Source organism: Cotesia glomerata, linkage group LG5 (genome assembly GCF_020080835.1).
Source record: "Cotesia glomerata isolate CgM1 linkage group LG5, MPM_Cglom_v2.3, whole genome shotgun sequence".
NCBI lineage: Eukaryota > Metazoa > Arthropoda > Insecta > Hymenoptera > Braconidae > Cotesia > Cotesia glomerata.
In genome coordinates this window covers 7,019,577-7,044,538 of record NC_058162.1, presented here as the reverse complement: position 1 = coordinate 7,044,538, position 24,962 = coordinate 7,019,577, and the positions used below count along the sequence as shown (strand labels likewise).

Sequence of the window (24,962 nt, the reverse complement as noted above, 5' to 3'; positions counted from 1 at the left end):
TGTATGTTTGTAGGATAGTCACGATCGGAAAATTCCCTACAGTAGAAAAGAACGGCCAACAAGAAAGAATTTGAATCATGGTTCTCACAACGTTATGCGAGAATCTCTCATTAATCCTTACAAGTACTTGCTGCCACCACTTTATATCAAGCTTGACCTTATGAAGCATTTTGTCAAAGCTCTCGATAAAGATGGCAACTGTGTTAAGTACTTGGACGAAAAATTTCCAGCTATAAGTGACAATAAATTGAAAGAAGGAATTTTTTATGTACCCCAAATTCGGACTCAATTCCAGGATGCTAATCTTGAGTATGAGATGCACAAGATTGAGAGAGCAGCTTGGGGAAGTTTTAAGGAAGTATCTCGAAATTTTTAGGGAATGTGAATACAAAATTGCACTATTTACAATCTCATCTTTCACACTTTCCTGAAAATCTTGGTAATTTCAGTGAAGAAAGAGAAGAAACATTCCATCAAAACATGAGTGGATGTCAATATGATGGTAGATCATTGTTGGACTCTGAAGAGAGATTTACCCGAAGAAGAGAGGAAACGAAAGAGAAACCCTTTATGCAGGACGTTTGAAGATAAAAGGGTGAGATATAAGCGGAGAACGAATTAAAATTCAAATCCAAAGGGTTTTGATGATATTTTCCGAAAAAATTAATTTTTTTTAAGTCTTAAGACGAAATACTTTTTTTTTATGCACCACAGATCGAATGATATGATTTTTTTTATTTATTTTGAATAATAACTCGATTTTTATTATATTACATTTGATTTTTTCCAATTTTCGGGGTTTTGCACATTTGTTTGATGTTTTCGAGACGTCTGAGTTATAAAAGTTGGAGATTTATATGTCGTCGATAAACCTACATGAAAATCATCATATATTTAGCTCAATACATTTTTTTTTATCACAATATTGGGAATTTTTGTTTTTTCGCAATTTTCATGGGTTTTCGGGATTTACTTAGACTTTTAATGGCTGCTGGTCTGAGTACACTTCAGATAAGTATAAAGCAGATCGAAATACATGAAAATCATGCATAGTTAGAATCTAAAAAAATTTTTCAATCACCAAAACCCCCAATTTTCCCGTTTTTTTTCGGTTTTTTACAGTTTTCTCAAAATCCTAGGGTGTAGGGGCCAAACGGACCTCAAATTCGGGTTCAGCGGGTCAAATTACATGGGAATATATGTGGCGCGTCCCAAGTACAGACAACTTTTTTTTTTTTGTGTGCCGGTGAAATCATTCACTCTTCATTCACTCCGCAAATTTTTTACAGTGTATGTGATGCATAAACTTGAATATGTATTATATTATATATTTAGTATTTGTATTTATAGATGTTGAAGTTCAAGTTAAAATTACATTGTACGGAAAATTACAGAAAATTTTGCTTCCGGTATATTGCACGCTTCATAAGCGAAGCGTTGAGGTTGTGCTCTACTCTCAACATTTCTAAAAAAGCAGTTTTCTCGAAACTGAAATTGATTTTTTGTTATTTATATCGCACTTACAGATTAATATGAGTACACTTATATCAAGTCAAATAATTTGTCAGGCACATAAAATTTATTTCAATAACAATTTTTTTTGTTTAACATAGTAAATAATAACATTAAACATAATCTTTTCTGGACGTCCGCGTATGAATGGGTGTATGTGGAGGGAAATTGGTCGAAAAAATGATCGTACCGGAATAATTTTTTTTAATTATCTAAAGTAACACACGACGGATTTTCTTAATTAATATGAGTGTTCAATTCACTGTCGTTAAATTATTATTTATAAAAAACTAATTTATGACTGTGGATTTTATTGTATATCTATCTATACATTTTATTATAGTATTTTTTTTCCTCACCTCAGAGTTATGACGCCACTAACCATAGCAGAGTTATCTGTTTTTTATTATTTTGCTTTTTATCATTTATTTTAATCAATTTTATTGTGAAAAATGAGATTATGAGGCGTGCACTTTTGGATTTTCTAAACTTTTTACAATTATTATTATTATTATTATTATTATTATTATTATTATTATTATTATTATTATTATTGATACATTCAGAATTTAATAAAAAAATTCGTCATAGAAATTTAACACTCAATTTATTTTTACTGTGGTGCTCTTATCAGTAAAAAAAAATAAATAAAATAAGTCATGTCTGAACGAAAGAAATCCGCTTACAATACATAATAAAAAAAAAAAAAAAGAAAGAAAAAACTGATGAAATATTTTTAAAAATAAAGAAATAGCTCGAAAAACGATAATGATAATGACAAAAAAGTTATTATCGCTTTGATAACGTGTAATAATATAAAAGATAACAAAGTAATTGAAATTTATTTTTTGTTACGAATAATATTGCTAGTACGTATAATACAGAATAGATGGAAAATTTTAAACTGCTTTAAAAATATCTCCGATGAGAGAATTATGATCATCAAATCCTTTATTTCTTATAATACACATGAAAAAATTCAGAGGTGTAATGGAAACAAAACGCCCTTGACATTAATTAATAAAGTTCAAATTGCGGCATTCTCACGGGTTTGTCTATGTCTGCCGTTCGTCGAACCCGCTACTGTGTACTGTGTACTGTTGGAGTAATCGAACATACCACACACACGTTCCACTTGGCACATGTCCTACACGTGATGATTCAGTAGTCTATTTATTTAAGTATCTTAACTATCAAATAATAAAAATCATTAACTCAACGATCATATCATATCTCAATATAAAAATTCATTACAATATTCAGTCATTTTTTTTAATTATAAAATTTCCAAATTATCGATAACGTTTCTTATTTTCAAGTAAAAAAATAAATATTTGTTTATTTAAAAAATATTTTCAACCGTTTAAATCTTGGTGACTCATAATTTTATCGCGATATTTTTAAAAATAATATTTGTCCTTTGAAAATTCTTATTTATGCAATGCAATTTATCATATTTAAAAGAATTCATAATTTCTGCAGTCACTCGTCCGGATAAAAACCTAAAAATCGTAAATAAATCTTGTCTAGTCATTTATTTACATTTATACTTTGAACTTTTCGGTTATAAATTACCAAAATAAAAATAGTTATCGGCTAAATAAATCACTAAAAATTCTTTAAATCTGTAATTTACATGCAACGTCACTGAATGAAGGGTGGAAGTCAGCTGGTTGGGGTCATTAGTCAATGTATACTCGACGAAGGGTTAAAAGGGACGCGTCATTCAAAAAAGATTACTGACAACTTAATTATTGTTTACATCCTGTGGTTTTAGTTAAATAAAGAATTTAATTATTAAAAGATTTAATCTAATTTCAAACTTTAATTTTCATATTTTTGGTCATATTATCAATTTACACTCCTACCAAGTTTTATTAATATCTTTTTCAAATTCTGAGTTAAATATTGAAGGTATCAAAAAATTGATCAGAACTTTTTTTGGTAGAGAATTGAATTTTCTATAAAAATAGTTTCTACAAATTTTTCCATGTCTCTCACTTTTCGCCTAAAAATCAATTCAAACCCCAACAAAATTTTTAAAATTTCTTGTAAGGTAAAAGACCCAGTTATTGACACTGGCCTGGTCGATTGATACTTGCAATTTTATTCTAATTAAAAAAATAAATTGTTCTCAAATAACCAACTATCTTAAAATTTATAACTCAAAAATTATATTTATTAATTTATCAGAGTCAATTTGTTTTATTTAATTAAAATAAAACTGCAAGTGTCAATAGCTAGTTAAGTGTCAATAACTGGGTCTTTTACCTTATACTGAGAAAAAAAAATACTTTTACTCAATTAACAATTTCTTGGTTCAAGAAATTCGATGACGATCAAATATTTTATTATTATTAATTATTAGGGCCAGGACTTTCGCAGTTGTTTAAATGAGCATTCATATGTTTAACCTGAAATTTGAATAAATAAAAAACACCAACTTCCTGGCCCTATAATTAATAATTATTAATTTCGGAAGAGAAGAGCATCAATATTTATCTTTGGACAATAGATAAACAAGAGAATAGCTTTATTTAAATTAAGTAAAAATTATTTCAATCAATTTAATAAGTTTTAGAGTTAAAAATATATATTCTTGTATCAAGAAAATTTTCTTAATAAAAGTATTTTTTTTTTCTCAGTGTAAAATGTAGAATTCAAATTTTAGATTAAATATTAAAGATGTCAAAAAATTGACAAGAAACTTTTTAATAAAGGATCAAATTTCCGACAGAAAAGGCCTTCGTAAATTTTTCTGTATCTCTCACCCTTTCGACAAAAAATGAATCCTAACTCTTGCTACATTTTACAAACTGCTTGTTAAGTTTTGAATACAAATTTTAGATTAAATATTGAAAATACGTCAAAAGTGATAGAGCTTTTTTACAGACGATTAAAATTCCTATAAAAATGATCTTTACCAATTTTCCCGTATTTCTCATCCTTTGTTACTTACTTCCTTATTTCATTGTTTTTAATTATTGAAGAAATTACTAAAGTACATCTCAAAAATCCAAAAAAATTTTTTATCATATAGTTTAAAATTGAACTATTTAATTTTCAAGAACAATAATTATAGATTTTCTGTTTAATTCAATTTAATGATAACTAAAAACAATTTTCTACAAGAGTGATTACATGAAGATGCATTATATACTTGATTATATATTTACAGAGCCGTGACGTGAATAATAATAATTTAATTCTATTTTACAACTAGTAATTAATTATATAAAAATTTATTTTTGAAATATCCTATTAATTAATTATAAACTCCATATTATTAATTATAAATTGTTAACTATAAATAGTACATAACATATATCGAATTTATGCAACGAATTATCAACTGAGTGTAGCAATAAGAACAGTGTAGATAATGTAGTAAGAACAGCACTAAGTGTAGATAATATTCCATACATGCGTTAATACCAAGTAAAGGCGAGTAAATACGTAACGTAATATAATAATTTATAAAGTTTATAGTTTCAATACATAACAAAACAGCACATAAAAGTTATCGTCGTTTGCAATAACGAGTAAGATGGTACGCGGCATGCAGTACGTAGAGCGCACATGACATTTAAAGCCGAGTGTATTGTATTTGCCGATTCATGGCCAACTTTAATTATACTGATAGAAACGCACAAGTATGTTGTAATGTAAAATTACTATTTTAACTCAACTTTACTTATGTTATATCAAGTCATACCGCTGTTACACGCATTTTCATTCGTACTTTTGTTTCAGTATGTAACCTATATGTATTATTTGTTTATTTTATCAGTTTAGTGTTTTATTGGCTCTAAATAATCTGTTGCTTTCTCTTAAATTTTTCATTCAATAGCTTGTTTGTTTATTTGCTTAAAAAATACTAAAATTAAAATAAATAAGCAATTTGCAGTAACTATGAGACTGCTGAAAATTATACGGATAATGAATAAAAATTTTTGCTTAATAATTTTTAGTAGATTTCATAGAAATCTAACTATTGCATTGGTCCTCATGACGGAAGTTTTGAAAAATTTTGCTATATTTCGACTCAACTCGTCAAGCGGATTCAGAAAATGCATATGGTTCAAAAGTTTATATAAGTATGTATTTATATATATAAAAATTCATTGAACTTCATGAAGAATTGAGATATCAAGCTGCGCTTTGGAGAGAATTTTTTTTATACCTTAGAGAAGTTTTTAAGACAGCAGCACTTGAAAAAAAAAATAAAAATGTTTTTTGGACGACTCTAATATATATATACGATATAATCGGCATTGTCTCTTCTCTAACTTCCGTAATTCTATACAGATCTCAATAAAACGTAACATACTTATTCTTAGGACGATTTCCAAGGTTAAGTTCTAAGATGAGCCAAATCTGTCGATTAGTTTAGAAATGAGAGCAATTCAAAAATTTTCAAAAATCGCAAAAAATTTTCACTTTTACCTTATTTCCGTGCAATAACAATGGAACGCGACATCCTATCAGATTTCTGTAAATTGCATTTGAAAGCTTATTTAATAAGCTTCAATTTCTGTAATTATTTATTTCTCCAAATTAAATAGTTTAGGAATAATAGCAATTCAAAAATTTTCAAAAATCGCAAAAATTTTCACTTTCACCGTATTTTCGTGCAATTACAATTGAACGCGATATCAAAATTCTATAAATGGCATCTGAAAGCTTATTAAATAAGCTTTAATTTGTGTACCTCATTATCAGTCTAGGCCAAAAATCACCTGCTTTCTCAGACAGATTTAATGAAATTTTACTTTTGCATTCGTTTTAACGTCTTTGTTGTTTAATCAAACAGAAATTTATTTTTGTTTTGGTATGCAACCCTAGTAGTATTTTTATTATTCACCATAAAATCTACTTCCATTTCGACTGCCGAAGGACCTTTTTTAATATTTTAAATCACAATATACGTAATTTAGGTACTTTTTACGTAACTTATAAAATAATATAGCGTGATAGGATCAATTATTAATAATTAAATAAAAAATGTCTCGAAACAAAGTTATAGAATCAACTATTCAAAATTAATAGATAAAACTGACTATCACTAAAAAATATTTAAAATTGTGAATAGACGCAAATTCACGCCAACACCTTTTTAATGATATAAAAATTAGCAATGGAAGTTCTTTTAGAATAAACGATGCCCATCACAAAATTTTACTTATTGTTTTAATTTTATAAATTAATTTTTGACATATAATGACAATCAAATTTACAAAATGAAATAAATAAATAAACAAATTTTATCTGGCGCAAAATTTAGATTAAAAATTAATAAGAGCATGTGTATATATTTTTGTTCATTAAATTTAACTTAAAAAAACCCATTTTATCTTTTAAAATTGCCGAAAACAAAAATTCCCTTAATTATTTTAATTATATAGATTAAGTGAATAACAAAAATTTTGTTACGGATATATATTTACTATAAAATAGGTTTCTGTAGTTAATCTTAGTATCGTCAAAAAAATTTTGACTTGGGTGGTTTTCTTTCGGTAATTACTTAATTTTTTTTTTCTAAAATTATTTTGATAAAAAATTGATTCATTTCATTTTAAATTTAGTCATTAATTCCATTAATCGATAATTGCATTGATAAACTATTAATTTTTTGTAATACTTCAATAGTTAAACCATATTTAGATAAAATATAGATCTACTCAAATAACGATTTGATATTTTTATTCTTTTTTTTTCTATAACTTAGACTTTTTTATTTCAACTTTCTGATGATTATTAAGCGATAAATAAGTTTTATTGATGATAAATAATAAAAAAAAATAAGCTGTATAAAAAATTGCAGCTGTAAAATGTTTACAAAAAAATTCTTAAGGTAGAAAAAAATACAACGTACGTCAAAGTATGTATAATGTTCTTATATATTATGCAATAGTTGGCTAATGTTGCCAATAAATTTTCGTATATCTTTTCAGCCTGCCAGATAGAAGTTGGCTGACAATAACATTTTTTTAAAAATATTATTGTTATTATTATTATTCTAGAATAAGAAAACTGGAACAAGAGACGTCAGACAAGAATAATTTTCAACGCTCTTAATTTGTACAAATTGATACATTTCTTTGGCACGGTTGGGTGGGGTTGTGACGTATATTTTTATTGATCATTTTATATCACCGCGGGTGATTATAAATCAAAATTTACCGCGTAATATTTTTTTTAATAATGAAAATTAATGATTTCTTTTATACATTCATTACACCAAAATAAAGTTTGAAACAATTTTCCGAGCATTAAATTTGTTATTTGATTCTGGATTGAATATTGGAGATACGAAAAATTAATTGAGATTAAGAGGTCTTTATCAATTTTGTCGTATCTTCAATTTTTCACCTAGAATTTAAACTCAAACTCTTGAGAAATTTAGAAAATGATTTTCTTATTCAAATTTGTTTGACAAAAGTTGATTTTGAAATAATTTGAGCGGAAAATTTGACATTAAATAAAAATGGTGATTAACTATAAAAAATAAAAGGTATCATTAAATAATAAATATTTTTGGTTTTTTATACATTAAGAATAATTAAATAATTACATATAAAGTGGATAATAAATGAAGAAATCGATTATTCTTACGCACGGCTAAACTTGGAAACCCTATTTTATATATTAAGGGTGAGTAAAGAGGGAGAGGCTATAAGTGAGTTGGGTGCTCAAGAGGGTGCAAATGGTATGGAAAATAGGGTAGTAGGTCGAGCTGGGATCAAGAGGGTGTACATAGTAATATTGGATAATGTTTCTTATTTCTATTCGTCAACATCCCTCCTTACATATATACACACATATGTACATAACTGGCGTTTACTGTGAGAATTATGTTAGTGTTTAATCACTATCCTATTTATTACATCGAAATTTACATTACCATCATTATTATTATTTATAATTCAAGCAAAATTTATTATTCAACAGAAATAAGATTATTTATTGCCGAAAATGTATCAATGAAATATATTAAATGTTCAGTGATAAATAATTGGGTGCTGAATTTATGAAGTGAAAAATTTGTTTGCCTCATAAATTATTTAGTAAATGAATCAACAGTTGCGAAAATTATAATAATAATATTATAAAGAATAATAATAGTGAATAAAATAATATAATTCCAAAGTAAATATTGTGAAAAATTGATTGCATATTAAATTACAATCAAAGGCCATCAAGTCCGTGAATATTGGATTTAGCAGAGAAACTAGAGATGGTGGATTGCTGAATCAAGGTTACAGTTCTACGAGTTCATGTATTTTTATCGTGTCGTACTGAAGATAATATCAAGCTATAAATTTGTATTATTTTTAGGTCACGGGATATTTTTTATTTTTTTAAATATGTTTTTGAAAATCCAGTCTGATTTTTAGAATTTTTATTCACTTTCCAAACGTCTTGCTAATACAACTATCAAAATTTTGCAAAAATATTCAAATTCAGATATTTTTAATAAAAATTCACTAGCACTAGAGTTTTTGAAGTTTATTGAATTTTTAGAATCTAAATAAAGTAAAAATTTGTACAAAAATAAATTGCTTGTGTTTCCTCCGATTAGAAGCCAAAAATTTCCACAAAAAACGAATAATTTGAGTATTTAATTGGCCTTCAATAAAAAGTAAAAAAGTTTGTACTTCAGAAAGTTTTTGATTGATTGTAAACAAGCGAAAGTTCTAATTCAAACTCAATTTATAATCTTAAATCTGCTACAAAAAAATTTCTGTATTATGAACAACTCCCATTTTTAAATAAATATTCTTGACTTGAAATTTAAACTCTTAAGACCTCTCTAACTCATCTGTCACATTTTTCCGATCATTTCCTTGAATTTAAACTCATGATTGCTCTACAGTATTTACAATTATTAAGTTTAAAAAAAAATATAAAAATTGAGTAAACGTAAAGCAAAATTTAGCCAGTTGTTTAACGAAATTCGATGCGCACGCTTCAACATAAATCGAGTAATATTTATTCTTACGCTTATTAATAACACAGCCTTTTATTTTATTTATTTATTTTTTTGTATTTACTCTCTAAACATGAATTAGTGAAAATTCACTGGAATAAGTGAATATTCACTTTTTCTAAGTGCCAATCGAACCACTTTGGTTTCAAAGAGCGTACTCATAAATATTGAGGATAAATAACAAACAAGTCGGGTGAATATTTTTTAGGTTAGGTATTACCAAATTTTTTTAATCTCGATAAAATTTACTTCAATACAAAGAAAGAAAAATCTTATTAAATTTTACCAATAAATACTTTTTAATCCGTAAATTTTGTCCGGCGCACAAGAGCTCCAGGCGCTTTCGAGAGGTCCAGAGTTCGAATCCCGGCTTGTTATTTATTAAAAAATTTTTAATGCGTAAATTAACTGATAATCGATAATCGAACCTCGCACTGAATCGCTAATCACAATCCACTGCCAGAATAATTACCTACTACAATAAAAAAAAAGTGTATGAAATCATAATTATAATAATAATTAACCGGCGGGAATAATCCAAACCCGTATGTATATTTTGTAAAAAACTAAATATTTAACAAAATTGCCAGCATGTGTGTCGCGTTTGTTTGCTCCGCGATAACCCAGAACACTAACACTTGCCACGATAAAATTTTGCTCCAAAAAATTCAACAGTAATTCTATGTAATTATGAATTGTAAATCATAAATTAATAAATAATAACTGATTAACACCCGAGTTCTCTCTATCAGGATACAGTCACTAATAATCATTAATCATTCAATTAATGTATCTATCCAATTTATATTTATGTGTCTGTATTGATAATATATATATATATATATATATATATATATATATATATATATATATATATATATATATATATATATATATATATATATATATATGCATATGAAAAAAAAAATATAATAAAATCACAGAATATTAATAATGAGCTGCGTCAGAGTAAGGCCGTAGAAATGTCGGGAATCTTCGCGAAATGAGATCATACTAATAAGTAGTAAAGGTTAAGCATATGCGCTACCAAATCAAGATACTGAAACATGATATCTTTACACTCGATTTAACATTTTATTTAACAATAATTATCTATTTTAGTAAATACTCACATGTTAACTATCCCACTCCAATATGATAGGTAATTTTATTTATTTATTTTATTTAATTATTAAACAATTTAGTTACATAAAAATGACACCACGAATTACAAATAACCACACTTTTATTATTTTTTAAAATTATCTTCCGTCTTTCTTTATATTACTGTTATTTTAATAAATAATTAATCAATTATTTATCTGATAAAACTTTCATTAATTTGACAAGTAAAATAGGTATTGTAAAAAAATATAAAATAACTTTGGTTTCACACAATTACCACAAAACACACGTTGTTATTTTTTTTTATTAATTAATTATAGATTTTTTTAATTAAATATAAAAGTAAAAAACAATATTACTCGGGTAAAAAATAACCGAACGAAAATACTAGATGTAATGTCGACTAGATGGTAAATTGTCCGGGTTATAATGTTAATAATTATAATCGTAATAAATGATGCTCACAGCTTTCGCTTGTTTGGATCTATAATTTATTTATAATAAAATGTGACAAAAAAAAAAACGGTTGATTTTGTTTAAATAAAATTTAGTCCGCGATCTTTCACTGACGAATTGTCGCTGCGAGACTGAAACTGCTCGGTAACATGTGGGTGACTTACATAGCGACCGAGGAGGGGAACCTCGAGAGTGGGAGAAGAGCAAATTTTTGGTGGGGAGTAGGAAAAAGAGGGTGAGGGTGTTACGTAGTCGAGTGGGGAATAAATTTATCCCCCACTGAGACTGGTGCGGGGCTAGGTAGTGGGAGCTTCAGAGAGGCAGGGGTTCGTCTGAGGGGCGACGAGAGGAGGCATGTTACGTAGATGAGGAATAGGAGCAGAGTTGAGGAGTAAATACAAGGACACTTGAGCAGACAATTAATTGTCGTATAATATACTTTTTATCTATTTGACACTTGCTGTTTGGTTGGTAATTTATTTGTTGTTTGTTTCGAGTTGCTTGTGTTTTTTTTTAGGTTAGCAAACGTACTATAATTAATTAAATTCAAAAGAATTTTTTTTAACTTCCCGCTAAAAAAAATTGAAAATTTTCGAAAATCGGGAAGTTAAAAATATTTCGCAAAAATTTAAGTAAGTACTTATTAATTTTTACAAAATCTAAATGTACCTTTTCGGCTTTTTAAAATGTTTAAAGAATTTTCAAAAATTTTTAAACATTTTAAAAAGCTGTAAAAAATTTTAAATGATTTTAAAATATTTTCTTAAATTTTAAAGTTTTAAACAATTTTTAAAAATTTTAAAATACTTTAAAGAATTTTCAAAAATTTTCCGTAATTATATAGAAGTGGGGCTCGGGTTTTTTCAAATTATGAAATCACTATAAAAAATTGTTTTCAACCAAATGATTTATTTTTTTTCTTAAATTTCATCGAAAATGGAATAATTTAAAAAAAAAATGAAATTAATATTTTTGGAAATTTTTTTTTTTTATTTTTTAGTTTTTAATGCGTAACAAGATGCAAAGTTCAAATTCAACGAAATTTTAGTGTTTGACCATCAAATTCTTGATCAAAAGTCAAAATTTTTATTTTTTACTTTTCAAATGCAATTACCTTAGCTTAAGGGATGATTTTGAGCTAAAGTTAAATTTTTATCATAAATCCGCCGCGGAGATTAAGAATTTGAAGAAAAAAAAAATCCGAAAAATATTAATTTTTCTATTTTTTATACTCAAAAAACATGCGAGCCCCACTTCTATATAATTACTAAATTTTCAACATTTTAAAAAGCTTTAAAGAATTTTACAAAATATTTTTAAAATTTTCTAAAATCTCTTTACTATCAAGTATAACGTTGTAAGGTTTGCATACAACTATCGCGGCAGGATCATGAGTGTTGTATAATATTCATTAGTAATTTGTTTGTGGACTGGATCGCCTATACTAAAAAATAAAAAAATTATTAATATTATTAAAATTGATAATATTAATTTGAAAATAAATTTTTTTTTTTCAATGACGAATTTTCATATGTAATTTCTAAAAATTTTATGTACGTCTCTGGAAAAATATAAGTAATAAATTTATTCGCTGATATACCTCTGAGAGCTGTCAGTTTGAAAATACGAATTTTCATTAATTAACGGGTACAAATCTTAATAAATAAATAAATTTAGATTGATTAGCTTCTCCTTTACGACACAACTTAAAAAAATTCTCTCGTATATGTTGTCTAAATAAAAAAAAATTAATTAACAAGTTCACTGATAAATAAATAAATGGTAAAAATAATGATTTCAATTCTGTATCGGACTTCGGGGTTTAAAATCGGACCTCTCGGAGTCTAGAGAGGATCTCGAGGCTCAAAATCGGACCTCTCGATTCAAATTCGGACCTGTGGGTCTAATGTCGGTGCTATTCGGACTACTGGGCTCTAAAAGGGTTCTATTCCGGACTAGGAAGCTCTATTTCGGCTTTAAATTTCGACTCGGGTGGACGTTCAAACACTTTTTTTTGACGTGTTAATAATTTGAGGTGTTTAACTGAAAATTACCACGTTTTGGGTCTTCAATATTAAGCCCAGAATTTAAACTCTAAGTTTGACAAGCCATTTGTAAAATTTGGGAAAATTTTTAATTGATTTTTTGGCCATACGGTTAGAGATACGGAAAAAATGACAAAACCTTCTTTCTCGAGAATTTAATTTCTTACGAAAAAAATCCTCATAATTTTTTTTAATTTTTAATATTTAGTACAAAATTTGACAAGTGATTTGTAAAATTGGAGAGTAGATTAAAGTGATTATTTGGCCGAACGGTTGGAGATACGGAAATAATAATACACAGAAAGAAAAATTTCTTGACTGGAGAACAAAATTCTTGGCTCAAGAAAATTTTCGGGTGCCTGAAGGAACACCGAAGTTGTGTTGGCCGAAGTAAAAATTTTTCTTGAAATTCTATTCTTGGTGGAAGTCATTTTTTCTTAATTCAAATTATTATAAATACTTGATACAATAAATTTTTATGTTTGATCAAGATTTTTAGATACTTTAGGGAAGCAGCGCCACCTACTTCAGTTGAGAAAAAAATTTTCTCACCTTGAGAAAATTTTTCTCTTGACTATTTGATATCCATTTTATATTATTTTAGCGTGAAATTATACATATTGAATGAAAAAAAATGATTCAATATTATTTGATCTTCCCATTTGACATGTTCATCAATAAAAATATCAATGAAAATTTACTTCTATCGAGATATTTAATTTTTTGGAGCAAGAGAGAAATTTTCTCAAGACAAGAAAATTTACTTCTACCAAGAACTAAAATTTTTGGAGCAAGAGGCTGAATTTTCTTAAAATAAGATTTTCTTGACTTAAATAAATTTTCTTGGATCAAATTTTCTTAAAGCAAAAGAATTAATTTTTTTGGAATAAGTGAAAGTTCTTGCGTAAAAAAAATGTTTTTTCGCTCAAGTGAACCTTTTTTTCTGTGTAAGTATCTTTGACATAGAAAATTTGGCTTTTTACAAAAAACATTCTCATTCATTTCTTCGGATCTTCAATATTTATCTCAGAATCTGAACTCAATGTATTACCAGCGATATTATTCTTTTACTGTTAACTTTACCTATAAACCGACTTTTCCTACGATTAGTTGCAAAAAATACTTTATGCAATAGAATGGAGACTTTTGACACTCGTCTGATGGCATCACTGGTACTCGCTCGTGTGCCAACTCACTGATGTCGAAAAGCTGTTACATAATTCGGAGCATAATGAGTACAAACCGTAAACTAAATGTTGTTTTTTTCGGTGAAAGAAAGTAAACAATTGTTTGTATTAAATACATTCGACACTGTATAGTTGTTTATTTATTTATTAATTTGCATGGAGATATAAGTGCCAAGAATTTTTCATTATTTATCACAACATATTGTTGTTAAAAATATTTTGTCGTGCCAAATGGAAATTTGTTTACGCTGACAATGTATGTCAGGGTATTATTTACTCTGGCGTTAATTTTGTTTGTTTTATAGATAAATTTATGTCGAGCGAGTGAATTTATATTTTCACGGAAAAAATTGTCTTATTGTTATTATCGTTATTGAATTTAATTCTAACTAACCGCATCCGTGACAAAAAAAATTTCTAAATAATAGACGACGGCGTTGATTAAAAAAGTCAATGTCCAATAAAATGAATAAAAAAATTTTCAATTGCAGTGGTAAATTCTTAAGGTGACTGGTCGTTTTACAGAAGCAAAACAAATCCTGCCAACAAAGTCAATGACCTTCTTCGCACTCTAGTATTTTTTTTATTCATTTTTATTTTTTACTTTTTTCATTTCAGCATTCTTTCACTCTCTCCCTCTCTTTTTTCGCTGTCTACTCAGCCACTGTCTACGGCGGTTTATATGCTGTGCTTTACTATACTCCTTATATTTTTATTTTATATCCTGCAACCCACTACCAAACAAACGGAAGTGCCATTAGAATAAGGAAGCAAGATTTTGTGAATTATGTAAATTCTTTATTTTTTCTCTAGACTAAAATAGATCTAAAAAACTGATTAAGTGATTACGCTTCCACGGGAAGTCTACCAGATTATATCTAATGAGATTTCCGTTTTGCAAAAAAAGACATTGTTTAATATTTTCAAGGTCTTCTTTAAAAATAGTTAAAATAAAAAAAAATCTGGTTTTTGTGATGAATTCATTCATGGTTACTGAATTTTTATTTAATTCTAAATTTAATAAATAATCATAAATTTTTTAGTTAATATATTGTTAATTATATTAATTCGTTGATAAAAAAATTTCATTCATTCATAACATAATAATCGTGTTCCTGTTTTCTGTCTCTCTATATTAACTCATATATACGCATATATGTATTAAAATAATTAATAAATTATTTCTCATGTTCATGGTTGTAGAATAAACGCGTGTTGCTATATTGTAACACAGTAGTCAAGGTCCTCCGTATAGTGAAGCCGGAACGCTCCGATTTCATGACGAAACGAAACAAGTCTGATCCGACCCTATTGTATATTACATATTACACATGCACATAACATAATATAAGTAAGGCGGATATGCATTCAGTTATACTACTACTATTATTGACAACTATTACTTGTACTACTGGATGTTATTACTTTTCACAATAAGACTACACTAGATTTCATTGGTTCATATTGCCTATTTTTTACTTAATAACTTTTCTCTGCTCCTAAATGTGAGTAATGACTTAATTCAAGTATTTCTTTACTATTATTCTTATAAAATCACCAATGTTGATTCAGATTCATACTCTATTATCAATTTATTTGATTTTGTACAATTACTTGCAAAATCCTGTGAATAAATTTTCTGGTATGGTCATCTTAGAAAATTTGATGCCCATATGGGCTTTATATGACCTGACATGGTTAAATTCATATATATGAACAGATCAGGTCATATAAGAAATGCTTTTACAAGATTAATTCATTTTCTACAATTATTAACGTAAATATATTCTAACATTGAAAAAAAATTAACTTGATTCAAGAGAAAAATTCTTGAACCAAGAATATAATTTTGAAGAGAGTAATTGTTTTGAATCAAGACGAAAAATTCTTGAATCAAGTAAAATTTCCTGAAAATCAAGAATATCAAGTTCTTCAAAATTATATACTTGATTCAAGAACATTTTTTTTTCTGTGAAGTTTTAATCAGAACGTTTTAGCAACAATTTTTGCCTATTCGGTGATTTTTGTTAAATTATCAATTAAAGATATATAATGTAAATTCTCTAAAAAATACAAGAAGAACTTTTAAAAAATATTGAGATCGTACCAAGCCAGGAATCAAACCTAAATCTTAATCCCAATATTTTTTACAAAGTTCTGATACTTTGCAGTGAATTTACATTGTAACTTTTATTGTTTATTGAAAAAAATCACAAAAATTGCAAAAAAGTCTTCCTATAAAATGTTCTGATTAAAATTTTCAATAAAGATAACACTAAATTAAAGGGTTTAAAAAGCTTTAATATTAAAAAAATTATAATTTTAATAATAATAACAGTAATAATGATAATAATAATAATAATAATAATAATAATAATAATAATAATAATAATAATAATAATAAACGTTTGCTACAATTTATCAGTACTATCATACTTCATATGTGTATATGTAAGATAATCGACTTAGCAGTCAACTGCAGTATGCAAACATACTCCAACTATTATATATGATATTTAACGCTGTATATATGTATAAGCCATATACCACCGATGCGACTGGAGTAGAGCAGAGGAGTTCTCTGGCTGTAAGCTGTAATACTCGGATTATATTTTATCCACTATACTATGTTGTATATATCTGTTCTATACATATATACATATACACATATATGACAATATACAACTGGACTAGACTCAATGCAACCAGCAAGAGGCAGCCGTTCGGCCACGGTCGCCTCGAGGCCTTCGCTCATACCACGCGCTATTATGCAATACGCAACTGCTAACTGCTAGCTATCTGCCATGTATATGAGCTTCCAATATTGTAACAGATCCAACCAATTAAACCGCCACTATATTAATATTCTTAATTTCGCTATTAATGACTTTTCAGAAAATAATTACAAACATGATTTTATATATTTTTGACTCATATTTTATTAACATTAATCTAAAGATACTAATAATTTATTAACTAGTAATAATTAAATAAGATAGAGGTACTGATGTTTAGTCGAGTTCTTACACTTTGTGATATACTGATAATAAAAAAAAATTAGGTTGATTAAATTTGTTTTTCAAGAGTTATCGTGTCTACAAACCTTTACCGAAACAATCGAGAGCAAACTGAATCTTGTTCCCAATTTTTTCTCAAATTATTGCTTTCATAAATTTTGTAAATTGTGTCCGATAATTTGATAACTTTTTTTGTATTTTTAATCTATATTATTATTGTTGCTGTTGTTATTGTTGTTGTTGTAATTAAAAAAAAAGGGTATCAAAAATAAAAAATATTATGTTATTTAAATAATTATAAGTTTATGAAGTTTATTTAAATTGTTTTATTATCTTCGTCAATATAACAATGACGTTTTTGATATGAAGAAATAAAATATTTCGTCACGTTGATAAATACAATAATGATAAAGACAGATAGTTCCTAGATTAATGATTATAAAAAAATTATTGAAAAAAAAAAACTTTTAAGCATACGATATCTATATTTTTTTAAGACTTACAATGGAATTGTTTATTTCTAAGAAAAAATCAAATTATCATGAAAATAAGAGTACCAAGAAATGTAGCTTTTTTCTGCGAGGACAATCTAACATCTGCAGTAGATATAACCTGTATTATTATTGTTATAATGAATAGTTTTATTTAGTAGTCCCAAGTTTAAACTACTCACAGTTGATTTTTTTAAGAGTCACTGAACGCATAAATTTTTTTTCATAAATTGCAACTCAAACTTACTTCAATTTTTATTATTTTAATTACGAATTGATAATTTGCATACTAACAACAATAATAATAAATATTATTCGCACCTGTCTTCGTATGTAAATTACTTCGCGATTGTAAGGAATATTAAAATTGACTTAATCCAAGCTACGCCCGCGATACAAACTTCCGGGGGATTTTTTCGTAAACTAAAATAGCTCCATTTGTTTGGGCTTTTAAAATTCTTCGAGAGTTCATTGACGTTTTATACACTTGAAAAATATTTAGCAAACATCCATATACTCAATTTTTATCGATCAATTTTTAACAAGAGTTATTAATTTCATAAAATAATTTTAAACAAAATCAGAAAATGTTTTTTTTTTTTTTTTTTTTATTGATAATTCTTATTGATTGAAATTATTTAGTGAATAAAATGATTGTAGGTAATTGTAACGAGATTTGTAAATTTCTTAAACTTTTAAACACTAGACATGTTGAAATTAAATTTAGGTTGCTATACAAGAGATAAATATTTTAAATACTGAACATTAACACGAAGCACTTAAAGTAATACGGTAAATAAATTTTTCCATTACACTTCACACTTGTACTCGGATATTATACTCACGCGAACTCTGGAATGCTTATAAGTCACAACTTACAACATAAGTTTATAAATATATAAATATATAATAAATTATGCTTGTTATTAACTAACGTGACAATGAAAAGTTACCATAAAAAAAATTATTCCGCTTATTGATTGGGATAAAAAAAAAGATACAAAAAGAGAGACGAGTAATAAATTTTTCGTTCAACAGAACAGGTAGCACATTAAAGATAAATTAATGTTGATAAATTTAATCGACCTATTTATTAAAGTAAATAGATAATAATAATGATAATACTAAAAAATAAATTATAAATAAATAAAACATAATACATAAACCGGAAAAAGTAAATAAAGGTCATTAAGTAAATCCGTATCATAATCGATTGACCTTCTGGCATTATACTAAAAAATCGCATGGCAAAATGGCTTCAGGTATTATATTCTCCTAGTATATTGTTGTTATTATTATTAATATTATATTGTATGCATCTGATCAAAGAAGCGTGGGTCCAACGAATCCAAGGTCTCACGTCGATGATTATTAGTGGGTCAAGAGAGCCGCATGATTATGTTAGCAACAACTTAATAATTATTATCAGAAAACTTTTAACAGATGACTCGCCGGCTTACAGACAATCGATTAAGTATTTATTTTTATTTCATTTGAATTATTGTGCAAACATACCTCGAATGCTGACATAATGTTTTCAGTACTGGATGAGAAAATTTCCTTTCAATTAATCAATTTATTTTTTTCTATATTATTAAAATTAACCTTCAAAAGTAAATCGGAAAATAAATTAATAAATTTGAGAAAAAAAAATATTTTTACTTTATCCGAGCTGAGAAACGAACCCTGGACTTTTGCGTTGCAATCCAATGCTCCGTATCTATTTTAGATTATTTTTTTCGGTTGTATTGATTTTTTTTTACTGTTTAAAAAAATATAATTAACTTTTACAAACAAAATTTTGAATAAAAATTAATTTATTGATTTTTTTTAATAATGAAAAAAAAAGTTATTTTTATTGAACCCGGGAATTAAAGCCTGGACTTGCGTGTGAAAAATTAACTTGACTTGCCTTTAAAAATAATAATAAAATCTTAATTAAGTGAACAATTAATTAATTAGTTTTTTTTTTACAATAACCAACACTTAGCAATTGTTTGGTCAGTCTATATTTATCAGTCAATTAATCGAAAGCGAATAAATGAAAAATTCAACTTGGTCTAGCGTTCATGATAAATTTAATAATCGATAAATTCTCATTGGAAACCGTGACGTTAATTCTTATCGTCAGCGATAAAACAATACCTGTTTTTATATACCTGTTACTGTACAATGATTAAATTTTTTGTGATTCTCCCGGCAGCTGATAGGCACGTTCTGTTCATTTTTTTCAGCTAGTGAATAAGAGAACTTGACCTAAACCTAACCAATAGTAAATAGAAACTATTATCATATGCCTAAAAAAAAACACGTATATTGGCAGTGACTATATCAAATATTATACACATTCGCGTGCATGATATGTATGAGAATTAATGTAAGAGACAGGAAGTAAACGCTGCCAAATACACGCGGAGTTTATAAACGAAACATTTGAAATATTGTATAGATAGATTAAATGCATTTGTGATCATCTATCATATGATAAAAACAATTCACATTGTCAATCGTTATAATTTTTAATGATCGTCAAAGAGCGTAGTGACAAATGCGAACATTTTATTGTTCCTATTTACACTTTTATAATATATAAGATTGTATATATATAAGCGCTGCAAATTCTAGCGACACTGTACAAAATTAACCTTGAAGGAAAAACACGCAGGTTATTAAACGTAAGGTATATAATCGCTCAAGTAAAGCTTATCAACGCTATTATTTACGAGTTATTGTGTCGTATAATAAACTCACCATGACTTTTCTATTTGTAATATTAAATTTTCATTTTTATTTAACATTTTTATTTACCTTTAGTATAAAAAACTTTTTATGGGAGATTAAATTGTTACGACGTATTGTCTGTTCTTGCTTTTATCATTTTACGTATTATGTTAGTTTTTTTTTTAGATAAAATCATTGAGTATAATGCGTGGTTTTAATGTCAAGGAAAATTAAATTTTTTTATTGCATTTAAAGAATTTTCTTTAAAGAAGGAAAAATTTTTATTTGATAAAAAAATATGAAAAATGAAATTCAATAAATTTGTTATTTGGCTATTAATATCTCTGGAATTGGTTACACTGATGTCATGATTACGAAACTAAAAATACTAAAAAATTTTTCGAGTTTAAAAATTCAATTTTTCATTTAAAGACCCAGAAACTTTTTTCTAGAGTAATAAGTCTATTTATATGTTACGTATAAATATATAGTATTTGTTTTTATGTGTTACGTGTCATTTAAATATTTAAGTATGTCAGTTAAAAAAAAAAACACGTAAAATATTTAAAAATATTCACTGGTTTAAATCACTAAATCGCTAATTTCTCTCTGTTATTTTTAATTATTTGAATTAACATACCGTTAATCGTTTAATAAAAATATATTTATATTGTCATTTTTGAATGTTAGTGCATCAGAAAAAAAAACTAGTTGATCTGAGAACAAAATTATTTTGAAGAGAAACTTATGTCTTGATTTAAGAATTCCTTGTCTTGAAACTCGTTGTCTAGATGGAGAGGAATTCTATTTTTTGCAATTTTTAGTTCACGAACTGCCGTTAGATGGCTATGTGTCATAAGTGAGCTCGCTTCTGGAGTTGTAAGGCTTGAAAAAATTCGAGATTTCGGATCAATTTTGAGAGACATAAATAAAAAATGTTATTGTAAGCAAAATTATTTTGAATAAAATCTTTCTCATGAACCGGCTATTTTTTTTTTCAATTTTTTAATACAGCGTGAATAAAAAATTATATAGATTTAGAATAAATATTCTTTTTGAAAAAAATTATTTCGAAATCGGTCGAAGATAATGCAGCATAAACAATTACCGACTGAAGGAAATAATTAAATAGATTTAAGACTATCAAAACGAAGAAAAAATAATTTTCCTTAAAAATTAATCCTTTGTAATTGAGTGAGTTTCTTGTCCACGATATAATTACAGTTATTGCCGTTAATTGCCCAAAAAAAGGAGTCGGGAATGTCCCGGGGACATAATGACACCACTGCGACTCTCCTCGGTTACCAAAACAGTATGAGGCAATAGGTAGTATAAAGTATATATGTATATAGACATAAGTTGCAATAAGTGCCAGCTCATCTTCACCGCTGGTTTTAATTTAAGACACCCCTCAAATGTCACACGCATTCCTAATGCGTTCAGCCAACTAAAAACATCCGCGTTGGGTCAAGAATCGGGATAACTTAAGATTTAAAACTCACTCCACTTCTGCCGAGTCCGGTCTATTATTACCCAAATTATCTCATCTCATATCTCTTTTATTTTACCAAACATCTGATCCCAGCCCAAATTGATGCTAGTATTCACACATTTTATTTATTATTTGAGCATTAAGCACTAAGCGTTAAACATTTAACCTCCTTGACAACTACCATTAAATGCTCATTTAATTTTGTTTCGAGGTCTCTATATCTAATACAAACACTAATAACAATACACAAGTGAAGAGGAGTTATTAGTTTTAGTTAGTTGTTACATTATTATTATTTTTATTATTATTATTATTATTATGTATGTGGATATGCATCAGTTTAAACTCTTAACATTCACGATGTCTGCGATGACGAAATGACTGAATCTTGCAGCCGACCCACATTTATAAATAGAGACTAAGACGCTTCTTCGACATTTTAAATACCTCTATACGTATAGGTATAATATAATATGTTTGTATACATAAATATAGTTCAGTTAGTAAGTGTCTGACTGTAACTATTTACTAATAAAATACTACACTAATTCCTCTCAATCGACATTTTAAATTTAAATCTCAAAAATAATTAATATTTTATTCAAAGTTATTTTCCATTATATTTGCTTACACCGTTTATTATTTTTAAACTTTTTATTTTTACTGATTGAATTTTAAATTTATTTATAAAACTAGAAAAGTTTTTAATGTACATTCATTTTTAGCGAACAATATTTATTTTTTATAGTAAAAGTCTCGAGTTTAAGTTTTTGATTTTTTTAACTCTACTGCACAGTAAGTTTTTTTTTTATAATTTTGTCTTGTCAGGACAAAAAAACTTTTTTTATTATTTTGAATCAACTAAAAAAAAAATTTTTAAGCTCACAAAATTTTTCATAGCTCAAAAATTTTATTAAATAAATTTCTGTTATGATTTTATTGGTTCAAAATTTTTTTCTCTTGAATCAAGTTAATTTTGTGACTTAAAAAATTTTTTATAAAATCAAATTAATTTTTTTAAAAATTATTTTTTTTTTATTCAGATCAATTTAAGATAATGATCTTAATTTAAATAAATTTCACTGTGGTTCAAATATTTTTTAATCATTGCATTTAAAAAATTAGTATTGAGTTAATGTCTTGACAGATGCACTAAGGAAAACACCGTACTATACAAATGCAAACATAATACTTGAACGATTGAAAAAATGCAAAATTTTTTTTTAATGCTTGCTCTATTTGATCGATGCTAAAACGTCATCTAATAAATATACGACCCCGAGCGAGGCTTTATGTTTTCTATGGGTCAAAGTTCTCGTATCAAGTGTATCGGAAAAGAAAAGTACATCAAATGCATTGTATATTCATTTTTTTACTTCATATTTTATCACATATCATTTTTCTTGTAAAAAATAATTGTCTATTTTTATAAAATATAATGTCTTATCGAATTTTGGAATAAAAACTCAAAATTTAGTCATTAATTTTTTTTCATTTAATTTTTTATTCAAAATTTAAGTCATGAAAATAAAATTTTATTGAATTTATTATGAAAAAAAAAAATCGTAAGGATTGAACTTGAAAAATTTTATCAATATAATGACACTCAATGCTTCTAAATTATCGATAAATTATTAAATTACAATTAAAATTCCCTAATAACTTATAGTGACTCATTAGCGCAAAGTCGTATTATTTCAGAATAAAAAACGATAAAAATAACTCAACAACTCCATACAGATTTATTTTTTTTTTGTAAATGTCATTACTCGTAATTACTAAACAAAAAAAAATCTATTAGACACGGATATCTATAATTCAACGGTTGAAAGAATTTATGTAAGATAAAACTAATTGTTTTTTTTTTTTTTTTTTTATTAATAATTTACTTGTTATTATATGTTGTAAGTAAATATAATGTAATGTTTGGTTTTAAAATCAGTGAAAGTATTGTAAATTACAATCTCTTAACTACTTTTTTTAGTGTAATAAAAATGATACAGTAATTTACATCGCAAGTGTAAATATTCATCAGTTAAAATGTTTCTTATCTGTTAAAGATATTAGCAAATTTTGTGGATATTTCTTGCGGCCGATTTTTTTGCTCTAAAAACATCTCAACTTTATTTAAATCAATTTGAATAAGTTAATTTAATACCAAGTGACATTATTCATGCGTTACTTGTTTTACTCACAAATAAATAAATAAATTTGTCTTTGTAAATAAACAACAACAATACGAAAAAGATAAATAGGTGCTATAAAAATAGCAGAAAAATTAGTAATTTTATTTTCAAGCAGTGCTTCGGTAATTATAACAAGTTTCCTATTTTATAAAACCTTTAGATCAATATCAAGCGTGAATTGGAACGTAACAGCGAGATCGACCCGTGACCTAGTGGACCCGCCCGGGCGATAGTGGCGCCACACATTAATTTATATTAGATCATTTTGTTATTTTTTATGAATTGTTTACTTCAGATCTACTTTTCGTTGATGTTTATTATGATTTATGATTTTATTATTTATTATGAATAAAATGTTATTTTTTAAAATTAAAATTTTTAAATGTCTAGGAGTTTACAGAAAAAATAATACGAAAGTTAAAAACCGGTGAGTTATTATAAAGGAACAGTATTATAAATTATGATGTAGAGTGAAGCCTTTCTGTGTTTTATGCCAGGAGCTAAAATTAATTCCGTTGTTGGATTAGAAGGACGGTCGTCGGGTTTCTTAGTTTGTTTTTTATGTATCAGATTTTCGAGGACATGACAAGAAAATTCGGGAAATTATTCTAAATTTTCCAAGTCGAGAAATTTGTAAACATTTTTATTATTATTATTTTTTATTTTGTTGGAAAGTTTGAGTAAATTTCAAAATATTGAAGAAACTTTTGTAAAATTTTTTGTGTTTTGACTTTAAGAAA

The 24,962-nt window shown here is 26.6% G+C and overlaps 1 protein-coding gene across 3 annotated transcripts in view; it reads right to left on the bottom strand.

The window, feature by feature from the left end:
• LOC123265420 (protein Tob1-like) overlaps positions 1-24,962 on the bottom strand; it is a 47,915-nt gene that overhangs the window by 20,161 nt on the left and 2,792 nt on the right. Inside the window, exon 1 of one of the 3 annotated variants that reach the window (XM_044729156.1) lies at positions 10,636-11,230. The exons of 1 other annotated variant lie outside the window; for it this stretch is intronic. The gene's annotated coding sequence lies outside the window, so the exon portion shown is untranslated. Of the gene's footprint in view, positions 1-10,635; positions 11,231-24,962 lie in introns of those variants that run through there. One more of the 3 variants, XM_044729158.1, reaches the window with a different exon arrangement.